Source organism: Bactrocera dorsalis, chromosome 2 (assembly GCF_023373825.1).
Source record: "Bactrocera dorsalis isolate Fly_Bdor chromosome 2, ASM2337382v1, whole genome shotgun sequence".
Lineage (NCBI taxonomy): Eukaryota > Metazoa > Arthropoda > Insecta > Diptera > Tephritidae > Bactrocera > Bactrocera dorsalis.
In genome coordinates this window covers 63,273,445-63,289,892 of record NC_064304.1, presented here as the reverse complement: position 1 = coordinate 63,289,892, position 16,448 = coordinate 63,273,445, and the positions used below count along the sequence as shown (strand labels likewise).

General features: G+C 32.6%; 2 protein-coding genes across 3 annotated transcripts in view; both read left to right on the top strand.

Annotated features, from left to right (window-relative positions):
• LOC115065890 (LINE-1 retrotransposable element ORF2 protein) overlaps positions 1 to 16,448 on the top strand; it is a 247,603-nt gene that overhangs the window by 1,434 nt on the left and 229,721 nt on the right. For both annotated transcript variants that reach the window (XM_049450141.1, XM_049450146.1), the window contains exon 2: positions 16,280 to 16,423. The gene's annotated coding sequence lies outside the window, so the exon portion shown is untranslated. The remainder of the gene's footprint in view (positions 1 to 16,279; positions 16,424 to 16,448) is intronic.
• The window catches only part of LOC125776669 (uncharacterized), a 532,635-nt gene that overhangs the window by 470,800 nt on the left and 45,387 nt on the right, over positions 1 to 16,448 (top strand). The gene's annotated exons all lie outside the window — the stretch shown is intronic.

Sequence of the window (16,448 nt, the reverse complement as noted above, 5' to 3'; positions counted from 1 at the left end):
TGCAATTGCACATTTTCTATTGGTTTGGGAATTTCGCGAGATTTTTTGAATTTTAATATTATGTAAGTTATGAAAAGTATTCCCAAGATTAAAATTATGTACCAAAAATATGAATGGACTGTGATATGCTTATTCCGTTCTGCTAAAATGTTTATATTATCTAATTTTAACAGTTTATTAGTTGTTTCAATATATTCTAAAATTTCAAAATTATTGATATGGTTATTTTTAAGATAATTCCAGATTTTGTTTCTATATTTTCATTAGTTTGATTATTAATTACTGTATTATTTTCAAATGTTATTAAATATGTTCCAGTTAATTTTTGATTGTCTACAATATTTTTTCCTGAAATTAATATTGCTCCTGGTTTTATTTCTTCTATTTTCAAAATTTTCTCTTTTAATTTTTTACATTTTCCTTGTTTTTTATTTAATATTTCTGACAAACATGTACTTTTTTTATTTAATTTGCAATATGTTTTTGTAATTTCAGTTTTACAATTTTGTATATTAAAAAATTATTATTACAATATGTTATGTTCTGATCAGCTTACCATCTAATTGAGCTATGGCTCTCACATTATAGTATTTACATGTTGATTCTATTTTAGGGTATTTGATATAAAGTATAATTATATCTCTTTTTTGTGCTATTTTAAATTTTTAAATGTCCATTAAGTCTGTAATGGTCATTGTACCATGTTGGTAATATGTTATGTTTTTTAATTCATCAAAATGTAAAACTGTTGGATTTAAAATTCCTATTTTCCCAAATGTTATTGTATTTATTATATTTTGTAGTTAATGTATAATGTATTGATTTCTTCTTTTGATTTTTCTGGCTGTGTTATCACTTTTTATATTATTTATTGTATCGGTTAATTCTGTTATTGCTTTAAAAATTTCTGAATTTGTAGTAAATTGTTTATTGTTATTTATTGTTAGATCATTTTGAAAGCCTATAATTAATTATGAATTTATGTTATCTTTATGTATAATTCTATTTCTATTATTTAATATTATGTTATTCCCCAAGTTTTCTTTAACTTGTTGTTTCTTATACCTAGGTTGTAATTTATTTCTCTCTCCTATTATTTTTTCATAAATAATTTGTCCAGGATGATATTGCTTATCTGTTCTATGTTTATTATGAAACATTAGCATTTTCTCCTGTGCTTGCTTTAAAGTGGTTGGTAAGTTTTCATGGTTTATCCTATTATTTAAAATTGGTTTAAAATTCGTTACTGAATGAATTGGGCAGGGTGCAATAGCGCCTTGTGAAATAAGGCCTTTATTTCAAAAAAGGCTTTATTACACTTCGAAAGAGAAATAAAGCTTTAAAGGCCTTATTGCACTTTCATTTTTTTTAATGAAACAATAATATTCTAACAGCCGGTTTCACGAAACTGATTTAAGTGAAAATTAATTTATTTCAGTTTCACCATTTGACTTAATTTGTATTTAAATGGTCACCCTTTGCCATTTAAATATTAATTAAATACTGTCATATGCAACTTTGTTAACGTTTTCCAATCAGCTGATTTGCAAGTAGCAGAAGATAAATACTTATATTGTAAAAAATGGAATATGACGACGAAAGTGATATGGAGTGCGAGGTTTTAATAAATATATTTATAAATCGTCGCTCTCGTATAATGAGGGAAAGAAAAAATTCTTTTATATATTATGATGACGTTGATTTTCGGGATAGATTTCGTCTAACTAAACAGTCTGCTTGGATGATACTCGAACTAATTAGGGACAAAATCCAGCACAAAACTAAGAAGTAAGTATACAAGAAAGTATTTCCAATTAAAAGTTATGTTATTCTTTGGAAAATATTGCAGAAATGGTGCTATGTCTCCCGAATTAATGCTTTTAATAACATTGCGTTTCTTTGCAACTGGCTGTATGCAAAGAACTGGCGGTGACCTATGTGGCGTTTCAAAAAGTTCTTCCTGTCGCGCAATAAGGAGAGTGTGCCACAACATTTCATTGTTAAGAGAACGCTTTGTAACCATCCCATTGGAATTAGAAAGTCAAAGAGAAATTCAGAGACAATTTTATAAAATTGCAAAGTTTCAGTACAATTTATTTGTTTACATAAATCAGCTGTTATTCTTACTAACATCCCTGCTTTGTCATTTTTGGGTTGCCAATTATGAATAATGGTGAAACGCTGCAAACTTAAGTGCAAAGTTAAATAAAAATCAAAATTAAAATTAAATGAAACTTAATTTTCAATTAGAAAATTTCGTGAAACCGGCTGTAATTCTTTTTGTATTTTATTGAATAGTTACACACAAATTTTACGTTAACCAAAGTTAATAGAACATAAATAATTCAGAAAAAGTATTTCATATTAACAAAAATTAATAGAACATTAATATTTCAACAAAAAATTTTCGTATTAAGAAAAATTAATGGAATATTAATAATTCAAAAAGAGAACCCCAAATCAAAATAAACGAAAGAAAATTAGACAAAAATGTTTTTGGCTTCTTGAACAATGGTCCGACACACTGGACATAAAGTTGACACAGAATTCCTTTTTTTTTCCGCGTCCAATTTTATATCATCGCTTTCCATTTTCACGATTTTGAAGAATTAATTGTACAACATACGTGGTTTAACAAATGACTGAACACGACATTATAATAGTTTATTAAACGAAATGCTGTTATCAACAACAACAAAAACAAAAAAATTTAACAGTGTAACAAGACTTATGCGAGGCATACCAATTAGTTGGTTGATTGAGTTTGGACTAGAAATTGCCCTTGTCGCTACACACGACACAACTTTTAATACAATTTTGAGGCAAACTTCACTTTGAATATTCACTTCGTTGCTTAAACATGAGTTCGAAAGTTGTTGCTTTACTTATTATATATGACGCGCTCCCTTCGGCAGCCGAAATAAAATGGCGAAATCGTTTGAAATCGCACGAACAACCCAAACACGATCCAACTAACACAACCAACTTGACAAAATATAAACAAATTTTGATTTTCATCCAACCAGTTGATTCAACTCATACAATTGCCCCATATACGTAGCAATCAGTTGTACAATTCGTTGAAGTTGATACAGAAATTGGTTCATGTATGCCTTGGTTTAAAATCTTGAAAATGGTCCGGTGGATGGCCGTGGGCGCGGGACTAATGCTTTCGTACTCAACTTGGGTTAGGTAGGAATGGATAGGAAAGTATGGATATGGAAATTGGGATACGTTTAATATGTATAGGAATGTATAGGAAAGTGTGGATATGGAAATTGGGATACGTTTAATATGTATAGGAATGTATAGGAAAGTGTGGATATGGAAATTGGGATACGTTTAATATGAATAGGAATGGATAGGAAAGTGTGGATATGGAAATTGGGATATGTTTAATATGTATGTTTATTATTCTATTATTATAGTGTGTTTACAATGTGTTTATTTGGGTACGGAATGTAACTCGGGCGGCGGCGCAGATGTGCGCGGACGCACGAACCGGAGGACGCGGATGGGAGCGGGGGCGGACGCACAGCTGGAAATCAAATCTTCGTGATAACCCCAATCATATCGGTAGTTGGTTGTCATTTATGTTTAATAAAAAAATAAGGCTTTATTGCACAATTGGGTAAATTTTTGTAAAGGCTTTATTTCTCTTTCGAAGTGTAATAAAGGCCTTATTTCACTTTCAATAGTGAAATAAAGCCTTAAAGGCCTTATTTCACAAGGCGCTATTGCACCCCGCCAATGAATTGTTGTATTGTATTGTTGCGCTGCTCTAAGTACTGTTTCTAAATTACTGACAATATTGTATTCTTCTTTTATACATCTGGCTATTTCGATTATCGTTGAATGAACTCTTTCGACTTGTCCATTAGTTGTGCTATGACGTGGATCACAAAAGTAAATTTCAATATTCAACCTTTGCATTTAGGATTTAAATGTTGGTGTGGTAAAGCTTGATTCACTATCTAAAGTAATTTGTTTTACATCTGTGAAGGTTTGAAGTAATTCTAAAACCTTTTCTTCGATATTTGACTTGTCTTGTTTTAATATTAAAAATTTTGAATAAGCGTCTACACATGTGATAAATTTTAGTTTCTGTGCGTAAAAAATGTCTAAATTGAGCTGTTTTCCTTCTTTCTCTGGAATTGGGGCTTTACCTATTGGTATTTTCTTAGGATGGCGATCATATTTATTTTTATTGCATATTATACAATTTCGAATGTATTCTTTCATTATTTTCCTCATATCGGGCCAATAATACAATTTCTCTATTTGTTTAAGATTTTCATTATAGCTTCGATGAGCTCTATTATGGGTTTGTTCTATTAATGATAATAATGATCTTCTCTATTAATAATATCCATTGGAAAAAGAAAGTACAAATTTTTTTGAAAAGCTTGTTTCAGAGCTTCTTGGATTTCGTGCAAGTCTTCAACAGTGCAGTGAATCGCTGTCACTAACTTTGATTGAATATATTCTTTCAAAATAGTCATTAAATTTTCTACTGTGTCATACTCTGTTAAATGCCTTTTATTCCCAAAGGTTTCGATTAACTCATGAATCGTGAACCTATTTCTACTTAGTATAATTTGCTGTTTAAACTGATTTAATGGTATTTGATTGTTTTCGCTACTCTCTGCTCTGAATCTTCCGATTCGTTTGATAAATGGTTTAACTGAAGACGGGAAAGTGCGTCTGCTACTACATTGGTTTTACCGGGTTGGTACACAAATTTAGGAGAGAATTCTTCTATAATTGCGTGGCATCTTTTCATTTTTGGATTCGGGTTACGGGGTGATAAAGCAAATGTTAATGGTTGATGATCAGTATGTATTTCCAAATTGCTTACACCGTAGAGATAATTTCGTAGATTTTTTAGTGCCCAAACAATGGCATAAAGCTCCTTCTCATTAGTTGCGCAATTTCTTTCAGTTTTATTAAGAGTTTTTGAATGAGTTGATCCTTGTGATAGTACCGCACCCATTGCAAAGTTAGATGCATCGGTAGTTAATACAAAAATTTTTGAGTAATCGGGTTGTGTTAATTCCATTTCTGAAGACAAATGATTCTTTAATTTATTTAATGCAGATATCCCTTCCTCATTTAGAATTATTTCAAATTTTTTTGATTTATTTTTAGAAATCCTACCATTTTCTCCTGATAGGTATTTTGTCAAATGTTTAGCTATCGCTGCATAGTCTTTAACAAATTTACGATAATATCCTGCAAGCCCTAAGAAACCTCTTAATTCCCGCAAACTTCTTATTTTATTTGGGTCTGTTTTGATAACATTCTGAGCTACTACATAACTTAAAAACTCTATTTCTTTCTCGAAAAATTTTGAGTTTTCTAATGAATTTTTCATATTAGCTTCTTTAAAAATTTGCGTAATTGTTTCCAAATCCTTTAAGTGTTGAGTTATATTTTCCGAAAAAACAATTATGTCATTCATATAAACGTGACAAATTTTCCCAATATGTTCTCGCAAAATATGTCATCCATTGCCCTCTGAAAAATTCTAGGAACATTTTTTAAACCAAAAGGCATCCTCAAAAATTCATATTTCCCATTACACTGTGATAGTCAAAAAATAAGACAAGACCAAATTCGACGGTTTCCCCCTATTTCGGGTCCTACGAATCGAACTGCATCATTACTTTTTTGAGTTACAATCATGGTTTCATACAAAAATTTTTGTTGAAGTTTTTCATCAAAGTGGCCCATTGTAGGAGAAAGGCACATTTTTCTTCGGTCTCTAACTTTTTTAATGTTGACTTTTTTGGTAAACTTTCTTTGGCAAAGCTTCTCAGAATAAGTCCGTATTTAAGTTCTTAGGTGACTGTAAACCCCAAAATCAATGTTTTTTGTGTCCTTATAGCCAATATGTCGAAAAAACTGAAATTTAATCAATTTTTTTAATGTTTTTTCCCTCACGTTTCGTCAATATTTTAATTTACCCTTTGATACTTATACATTAAGTGACATCTTGTAATAGTAAGAAACTTAAGCAAAGACAACGTTCTGAGCAAACAAACCATTAGAAAAAAACTTAACAAAATTTGTATTTTTTAAAAAAGCTACACTAACTATGTTTGTGTGCTGTTTTATTTTTTTGTATCTTATAAGTGTTATCAATAAGTGTCATAAATTTGTACACAATATTTAAATTAAATTTAATAAGACTCATCTATCAATGTCTAACACAAATCAGCAAGCAACGAGGTAAGCTTTTTGCCGCTGTACCAATGCTCAAGGGGGGCAGCGACTTGGTGAAATCTTTCTCCATGCTCAACGGATTCAGTCGGAACTTGCTGCTCAAAATGGTCCTTGTGATGGTGAAGGAAATGAATTTTTAAGGACATATTCACACCTATTTCTTCAAAAGCGTCTACCATGTCATCGACATATTTTTTCCAATCTTCAGACCGGTGCACTCCTAAGCAATGGTTTATAACGGTCATAACGGAGTTCCAGGCAATTTTTTCATTTGGCCTTTGAAGTTCTCCGAATTTTGCGTTCTTCATAAGTTTTCTGATATCGGGGCCATTGAGAACACCTGAAAATAATGTATCAACATAACATTCGTTCTATTAAAATACTTAAATACCTTCTTTTATTTTCGCAACACTTAGTCTTGGAAATATTTCTATCAAACATTTAAAAGCTTCGCAATCTCGATTTATTGCTTTTATGAAATTTTTGACAATTCCCAATTTTATGTGCAGTGGTGGTAGCAAAATGTCTTTAGCTGGTATCAGCGGAATATGGATAACATTTGCCACATTTAAATGAAATTCTGTGCGAAGCTTCCAATCACGCATTCTATATTGGTTTCCGCGGTACCTTGTGTCCCAATGACAAATGAAGCACATATTTTTTGTGTATCCTGTCTGCAAACCAGTAAGCAAGGCGATAATTTTTAAATCCGCACATATCTTCCATTGATGCTGCTGATACTGAACTCTGTCCAAAATTAATTTCATTGCTTCGTATGTTTCCTATGTGTTGGAGCTTATGGCGATTTTTGTGCTATCCACATACATCAATACTGCTTTTAAACTATTTTTCGACGAGTCAATGAACAAGCGCCATTGCTCTGGTTTGTACTCACAGTTCATGTATTGTATAAGACCAGGAATATTTTTACAATACGAAAAAGTATTGTCGCCATTAACCTCAAAGAAATCTAAAAGCTCCTCCTGTCTTTTGCGGTATCCATACACCTTCATATCTTTAGACAATATATTTACCGATCGAAGATGATGTGCTAGGCAAATCGCTTGTCTTTGCGATAATTTCAGCTGTCGTACCATCGTATTCAAACGGGCTTGGGAAGTCTCCAAGTGACAACATGGGCTTTCAACTTCGGCTGGGTTATACATTGTGAGTAGATCTGTAGGCTCGGTGGAAAATGTTGGCGAAATATATCAGTCAGTTGGACTTGGGCATCTTGGTATCGGAACATTTTCTGAGTGAGATACTGGTAGCTGTGCAGATTGAACACTTTTGTAAACTGTGTTTTTTTTGTTGAGTCTTGCAAATTTGTTCTTGCACGCGTAACAGTTTCCAGTATGATGCCCTTGTGGATCTATCCAAATCATTGGGATGCCGAATCCCATTTTTAGGCACAGTCTTTTTGACCAGTTATGCAGGTTGTTGTTGCATTGCGTGCAAATGGTATTTGGCACCCAATCTACGTCTCTTATAACGGACAAATCGAACTATTCCTCGTAGATGCCGGCAGTTCCCGAAGATATTTTGCGTCTACTCCGAGGGCTTGTAAATTTTCCACATACGTAGCAGAACAACGATAGGCCAATTGGACACTTATTCATTTTAATTTATTTTATTAATATACATACATAGCACTAAAACAATGTTCTTTTCGCGAAGTCAAAGTCAAATTAACTACTGCAATCTATGCTTAAATTTTGACTCTTAGGCAAGCATTTAACGTTTCTTTCAAACGATACTTGTTGTTATTTCTTATCAGTGCAGTGGTTAAAAGCTTGACTCGTTGCTTACTGATTTGTGTTGGACATTGATAGATGAGTCTTACTAAATTTAATTTAAATATTGTGTACAAATTTATGATACTTATTGATAACACTTATAAGATACAAAAAAATAAAACAGCACACAAACATAGTTAGTGCAGCTTTTTTAAAAAATACAATTTTTGTTAAGTTTTTTTCTAATGGTTAGTTTGCTCAGAACGTTGTCTTTGCTTAAGTTTCTTACTATTACAAGATGTCACTTAATGTATAAGTATCAAAGGGTAAATTAAAATATTGACGAAACGTGAGGGAAAAAACATTAAAAAAATGGATTAAATTTCAGTTTTTTCGACATATTGGCTATAAGGACACAAAAAACATTGATTTTGGGGTTTACAGTCACCTAAGAACTTAAAGACGGACTTATTCTGAGAAGCTTTGCCAGAGAAAGTTTAAGAAAAAAGTCAACATTAAAAAAGTTAGAGACCGAAGAAAAACGTGCTATAATTGCTTTCCCTTGGTCGTTTTATTCCTTGGATGTTTTTATTTGAAATATACCTATTTGGTTGGTCCATATTAGCTTGATGGCTTGTACTGGCCAATGGTTTTCCAAAATTTTGGTATTCACAGCTATTGTTTAGTTGGGGCTTTGGATAATTTTTCCTTCGGTATGATCTAGACATAGATGGATCTATATCCATTGGTTCTGGTTTTGGCATGTTGCTCCTCTGAGAAAAAAACATTAAAAAAATTGATTAAATTTCAGTTTTTTCGACATATTGGCTATAAGGACACAAAAAACATTGATTTTGGGGTTTACAGTCATCTAAGAACTTAAAGACGGACTTATTCTGAGAAGCTTTGCCAAAGAAAGTTTACCAAAAAAGTCAACATTAAAAAAGTTAGAGACCGAAGAAAAATGTGCCTTTCTCTTACAATGGACCACTTTGATGAAAAATTTCAACAAAAATGTTTGTATGAAACCATGATTGTAACTCAAAAAAGTAATGATGCAGTTCGATTCATAGGACCCGAAGTAGGGGAAACCGTCGAATTTGGTATTGTCTTTTTTTTTTTGAAAAAAGCTATCACAGTGTTATTAACGGAAAAAGCTGTTTTCTCAATATCATTGTTTGACATTATAATTTGATGAAATCCTGATTCTAGATCGATGCTTGAAAAATATTTTGCCTTGCCTAAATTAGACAATATTACGTTAGTATCTGGAATAGGGTAACGATCGGAAATTGTATGCTTATTTAGCTTTTTGTTATCGATTACCATTCTAAGTTTTGGTGTTCCATTCTCATTTGTACCTTTTTTTGGTACCACCCAAATAAGTGAATTATACGGTCTTAAGATATTTTCATTAATCAATTTTTTTATTTCTTCATAAATAAACGAATTTACAGATAAGGGATATGGATATTATCTGCTCCATATCGGATCCTCATTTTTCATTCTTATTTCTGCTTTTACTTTTGTCATGAAGGGAAAGTTTGTATTGATACTTGAATGCAATTGAGCAATTTTTTCTTTTATATGTGTTTTAAGATCCTGCAATTCTTCATCCTGATTTTCATTGTTTGAAATTTCGGAATTCTTTACCGAATAATAATTATCATTATCACCATTCATTTCTGAGCCACTTTCGCCCAATATTGAATAGTTATCGTTCATGTTGCCGGTAAATTCATCGGCTAGCATTGTAGAACTTTTTTGTTCCACAATATATTTTGTATATTTATTATTTTTATTCTGCTGGTATAAATCTTCAGCTGGCGTTTTAGGATCTTTTTGTCCCAAAATAAATTTTTTTAACCCTTTCAGTGGAAAAAATAATTTGTGGTGGAAAAAAATCTAAAACTTTATTTTTAAGGTAATATAATGCTCCTAAGTTCGAAAAAAATATTTATTTTTATTTTTTGATATCGCAATTTACAGTTAGGGCATGTCGATTATATTCGACATTGAGACTGGAAGATACCAAAATTTGTTATATGAAAAATGCAATTCTCTCTCAAATTATATGGCATATTTATTGAAAATTAATTGATTTTATAATTGTACTTATTGGTTTTTGTGGTATTCCATGAAACAATTGGCTTCTCGTTTTACACAGAGATAAACGTTACATTTTTTACATATTATGAAGGAACTTTTACCACAATTGTTGGCTTTGCAACGTCCTGCGCTTTTAACATTTAAAAATTCCGGTAAATGCCTTATTTGATCCAAACGAACTTCTGGCGGTGGTTGTGTTTGGACATTTCTTTTATGCTTAGGCGGATTAGGCGCCATAGAATCATTGTCGCTTTCTATGTTACTTTCAGAACTCAAAGCTATTTGGCTGCTGCCCCTTGACTTTGTCTTCGACGGTCTTCCTCGTTTACGTGCTATATCCCCTTGTGTATTTTCCTGTTCTGCAGAAAGCAATGTTGTTGCTACAGCGATCCTAAAACTCATGGAGTCCTTTACATTTTTCTTTGGAATATTCTTCAATGTACAGTCGCGTTTATATTCCAACCATGCCGCTGTCAAAGACAAATCCACAAAGTGCATTATCACGCGAAGTGTCCACTTGACAGAACGAATGTCAATGCGGTAATATTGAATCATTTGATCCAGTAAATCCACTCCGCCCATGCTCTCGTTATACATACGTACAACTTGTGGTCTGTCAATGCATATAAATTCATTAGAATCTTTTTCCCACCGTTTAGACTTATCTTTAACTCCAATGCCAACAAAATTCGACCCCAGGTTGATGACTTTATTGTCATACCAACGAGTGATAAGTACAACACCATTTGCGTCAATGCATTCAGCAGAAAACCCTCGCCCTCTTGATTTCATTTCTTTCTCACTAGGAAGTTTGGGATTAGCGAATCTATTAACACGAATGGTTCCGGCGGCATTAATTTTGCGTTGCTTCAATATTTCGAAAAGCTGGTAAGAAGGAAAGTAGTTGTCGAAAAATAGATTGTGGCCAATGGCCATACTTGGAATCCGTTGACATAGATGAAGAACAACAGCAGAACCGAAACCAACATCCTTCACTATTTTTTTATCTAATGGAGTTGTCGATCCTTGATAAATAAGAAAATCATACGGAATTCCACTTTTACCGCATACAAAACAAACTTTGATTCCCCATGGGATGGGCTTTCCTTTTATGTATTGTTTTGCTACAAACTTCCCTTTAAATGGAATGATTTGTTCATCAATACAGAGATTTTCCTCCAATGGTAGGCTCCAAAGACGATTTCTCACTGTGTTTATTATTGGTTGAACTTTAAAAAGTCGATCTCTATTCTGCCCTTTTTTGTCCATAACATCAACCAAATGTAAATTATTTCTAATAGAAAAAAAAAACGTTTTCTGGTCATGTTCTCTCTGAAAAATGATATTCCAAGCGAAGGATCGTAAAACATTTCAACTCTCGGAAAATTTAAAACCCCCATCATTATATGATGTGCAAAAACAATTCGAACTTCATTGACTGAGCACTCCGCGAAATTTAATTGACCTTTCTGTTGAGCATATAAATTGGTATGATACGCAGTTCCAATGAAGAAATCATCAGTAAGGTATTTTTTAAAATATGAATATGGTGTACCAATTTCAATATCTGCAGCATCTTGTGTACGTTCAAACTGGATTGCTGTCGAAGAATGTTCTATTCGATTTTTTCTCCAAGAAATAGCTTTCTTTGCTGTGAAGGTCAATGGAGTTTGTATGCTTGACCTTGGCTGCTCATTATCAACTGATATACCCATTCCAGATATTTCGGCCTCAGTGATAAGCGGCAATTCCAAATCTAACACTTCATCTAAGGCTTCACCGCAATCTGGCTTCACCGCCTTCATCTAAGGCTTCCCGTTCTATCACTTCAAAAGTATTTCCATCCACCTTTTCGACATCATATTCCACCATATCTTCACACTGGCACTCATTTCCATCTTCAATATCAGAACAATTTGCAAGAATTTCAAATATCTCATCATCATTTAAAGCTTTATATGCCATATTTTCTGAAAATTTATTATTTTTAATTGAAAAAAAACTTACTTTGCGGGTCAATGTCAATTATATTCGACAACAATATATTGGGAATTATAGGTATACGCTAATTACTTTTTCTTTGTTTTTTTTGATAAGAACGATTATTTAAACACTATTGATTAACATATAATTTTGTCGAACACTTCTGATAAATTCTAAATACCTAAATTTATGTTGAAATATAGCGGATCGGACAATCTTGTTGATAACCCAGCAAAAAGATCAAATTAACTAAGTAACTAAAATTTAGAAAACTGAATGTAGCTTATGTTCATTAAAATGCTCTCTGCCTGACTAACTAATTTAACAACAAGAACATATGAGCACGTTTACAGTTACTTTTTTGACATGAAAAAGCGCGCTCATCCAATGTCGAATATATTCGACAAATCCACTGAAAGGGTTAATATAATATTGCCGGTAGTTGCTTCGGCTAGTTTTACGGAATCTTTATGTTCCTTAATTTTTTTATTTATACCAATATTTTTATCGGTTAGTTTAGCGGAAGCTTTTTGTTCCTTATTGTTTTCTTTTTTATTTTTACTGATATTTCCCTCGGTTAGATGTGCAGAAACTTTTTGTTCCTCGATTTTTAAGTTTTCTCCATTTTTATTTTCAAAATAAATGTTCATACTGTTTGCTTCATTTTTATTTTTATTTTTTTCCATATAATTTATTTTTCTATTGGGCACGTCGATAAGTGCCTCAATTTTTTTAAGGAAATTGTATCCCAAAAGGAGATCCGATTCTAAACCTTCTATTTCTTAGTAGATTTCTTCGACCCCAAATATGGTTATTATATGGTAATGCTTTATTATGGAATAGCCGTTCACGGTTTTTACCCGTTTATAAATGGCTAGTCCGTTTTTGTTATTATAAACCCCCGGCTTAATGTAGCAAGAGGTTGCTCCTGTATCGAATAGAGCTTTTAAACTTTTTTTATTTTTGAGTCGTAGAGCTTTAGATAGGGGAGTTTATCCACTCTTTGCCTAAAAAATTACTCTCATTTATGTTGTTTATCTTCTGGGTTTTCTCCTGTGGGCGAAAGCTATAATTGCTTTCCCTTGGTCGTTTTTTTCCTTGGATGTTTTTATTTGAAATATACCTATTTGGTTGGTCCATATTGGCTTGATGGCTTGTACTGGCCAATGGTTTTCCAAAATTTTGGTATTCACAGCTATTGTTTAGTTGGGGCTTTGGGTAATTTTTCCTTCGGTATGATCTAGACATAGATGGATCTATATCCATTGGTTCTGGTTTTGGCATGTTGCTCCTCTGAGGAAATCGTAAATTATTACTTGGATAAAACTGTTTTACTCTTGTCCTTTCATTTGCAAAATTTTGTGCAAATCGAGCTCTCTGATTATTTTACTCTAATTCCTGAGCTTTTGCCAATGCGTCGGGCAAATCTTCCGGACAGAGGGAAAATATAATATCTCTTAATGGAGCGTTAAGTCCAGTTATAAATATTCTAAGAGCCTGGTCTCTATTCTTTTTGTTCAATTTTTTGGTTATTGGTGCGGCCCCTCCATAAGTCATAATGGTTTTATCAATCATCAACGTTATTTTTTTATTAACTAAATTATAATATTCAATGGCCGCCATTGAGCCTTGTCGTAGAACACTCATTTCTTGTTCTGTGATATGTATTGGACGTTTGTCCGAATATGCAAAATCGAGACGCGCAATTATCGCGTCAAAATTTAACACAGTACCATGGTTGGTTAATGTGTCATTTGCTTCTAGTGTAATTTTGTTATGCAAAATCGCAAGGGCTGCGAAGTACTTTCGACTAGCTCTTACATATAGGCCCATAACGTTATGTGCTGCTTCGCGCCAGCTAACATACGCGTTTATCCTTCCTGCAAATTCTGGTAAGGTTTTTATAACATCTAGTGACTCATGACACTGAATGTTGTCATTTATTATTTCCGTCTGAAAATCTGTTACTCTGTGTGTTTCAATTTCAACTCAGCTTTATTTTATTTTATTATTGGTTGCAGAAACCAGAAATTATGTTTTATTTTTTTCCGGGGCCCTTTTGCTCTTCGTGATCCCCACCGCAATTTTTACAATAGTATAATCTAATATACTTAGGTTTAATTTGGGCGTTCCCCATAAATATATATATAAGTTATTTTTAGGCACTAATGCGCTTTATTCAGGCTCGATCAGAACTAAACTCTAAAACATTCTTACTCTTAATTCTAAGCCTAAGCCGTCCTCACTGCCGCTGCCGTCGTCGCTGTCGTTGCTATGTTTTGTCAAATGCAGTGTCAGCGAATCCCACGATTACGCCGATATGCGTGTGGTGTGAGTCGTTGTTTGTTTGCGCTATATTTGTGCTGCGCCAGCGGATCCCACGAATACGGTAGCTTGTGAGTATCGTTTGTTGTTGCTTGTCGTTGGATCATAACTCGGGCCGTTGGTCATGGATTGGTGTAGTGTTAATGTTCAGCATTGCCTGAAACGGATGTTAGGCAAACAATGCTGACTTGGTATTTTGGTGGTTTGCGTTTCGAGTTAACTTATATATAATTTATAATTTTAACATATTTATTTTTCTTAACAATAATGATTAATTAATCTTACTGCTTACTCCAATGTTTTCCTCTGTTGTCTTCTTGTTGTTTCGTCTTTACTCTCACTGTTTTCTATAAGTTTTCCGGCATTTCTCACATTGCTGTAGTCACAAATGTTGTTGATATGTATTTGTTTGTTTGATAGCTTTATTTACTTTAATTTATTTTTTTTTAGTGTGTTTTATTAATGTTTAATTTTTATTTATAATATATGTATTTTATTTTAATATTAATTACATTTTTTGGCGACACGACACGTGTTATATATTAGATTTCGTATTATTATTTTTTGTTAGTTTACGCCAGAGATGGGCATATTAGCCCTCAGTGGCATTTTGCCCGTGCGGGCACGAGTGCACATTTTGAGGGCTAGGTGAGGGGATCATTGAGGGCTATGAAGAGGGAAGTGAGAGCAACGTATTTTACCACTCCATATTTACAAATGAGAGCAACGTATTTTCCCACACCATGTTTACAAATGAGAGCGCACGCATATATGGGAAGTTGCACTGTGGGTAATAACTGTAAAATTGCCTAACAATTTTAAGTTTCTTTGTAACTACTATAAATTTATAAAATGTAAGACAAATAACAAAAAGTATAATAAATATTTGACTTTAGTAATCATTTTTTTAATATGTCTTTCTATCAGCATTTAAAATATATCAATTTGGTTTAATCTCATTTGCTATAGCTCCACGCATTATTGTACCAAGTACCAAAATTTAAATCAGATAACCTACTTCTTATTTTATATATAGTTTTCGAAGCAAAAATTTCAAACCAGGTTATTTCTTTAAACTTCCTTATAAAAAGTAATTTCAATAATAACTTCAGTTTATGTACCACTGTTTCCTCAAACACATATGACCAAATGAATCTTATGAGAGCGCAATGTAAATAATTACCCAACAACCCTTCTACCACCTGCCAATCGTGGAATTTTCAACGACTCAGCTGATTGCTCTCTCACACCGCAGAGTTGCCAGGCTCGATATACTGTAGTAATTATAAAATTTGTCTTCAATATATTTGAAATTTTCTTAATATAACTCAAATTCAGAATCGAATGCTATTATTTACAAATGTATAAACTAGTTTTAATAGTTTGATTTCAGTTTTGATATATTTTATTATAAAAAATTATAATTGAAAACTTAGAAGTGTACAAAATTACATATGCGTATTGAGTAATGGCAACATTGTTCGAATGAAAACGAGAACAAAACGCTTGCCGCTCGTGGCTAAGTGAAAAGATGTGTCTGCCACTAGCGTTTGTATTCTATTTGTGTGCTTAGCCACTCTCAATCAATAATGACATACCGCGCAAATATATTTTTATTTGATGATTTCTTACATTTTTAAAAATATGTGCTCCCTTTCTATAGCGCATATTATTATTTAAATACATTTCCAGAGGCAACTTAGATTTTTAAAATTTAACAAAACAATTGTAGAAAAAAACCTCAGTTCTTTGAATATTTTGATAAAACAACCAAACTGAAAATATCACAAATCATATATTTATATAAGCATTTTCATTAAATGGAACTGCGATATGTTTAAACACAATATATAAATACGAGTATAATGGTCACAAGTATCTTTTCTTTTTTATATTTGCAGATATGCATATCGCTCATTTGCTGCAAGACCGGCATAAGTCAGAAAAATCGGTTTTCCAGAAAACGCCTTAAAAGTTTTCAACTGACTACAACCTTACGCGGTGACTCCATCCTTACATCTCTTCTCAAGCGGAGCATATAAGAGGTATTCATATGAATTTTTTACTCAA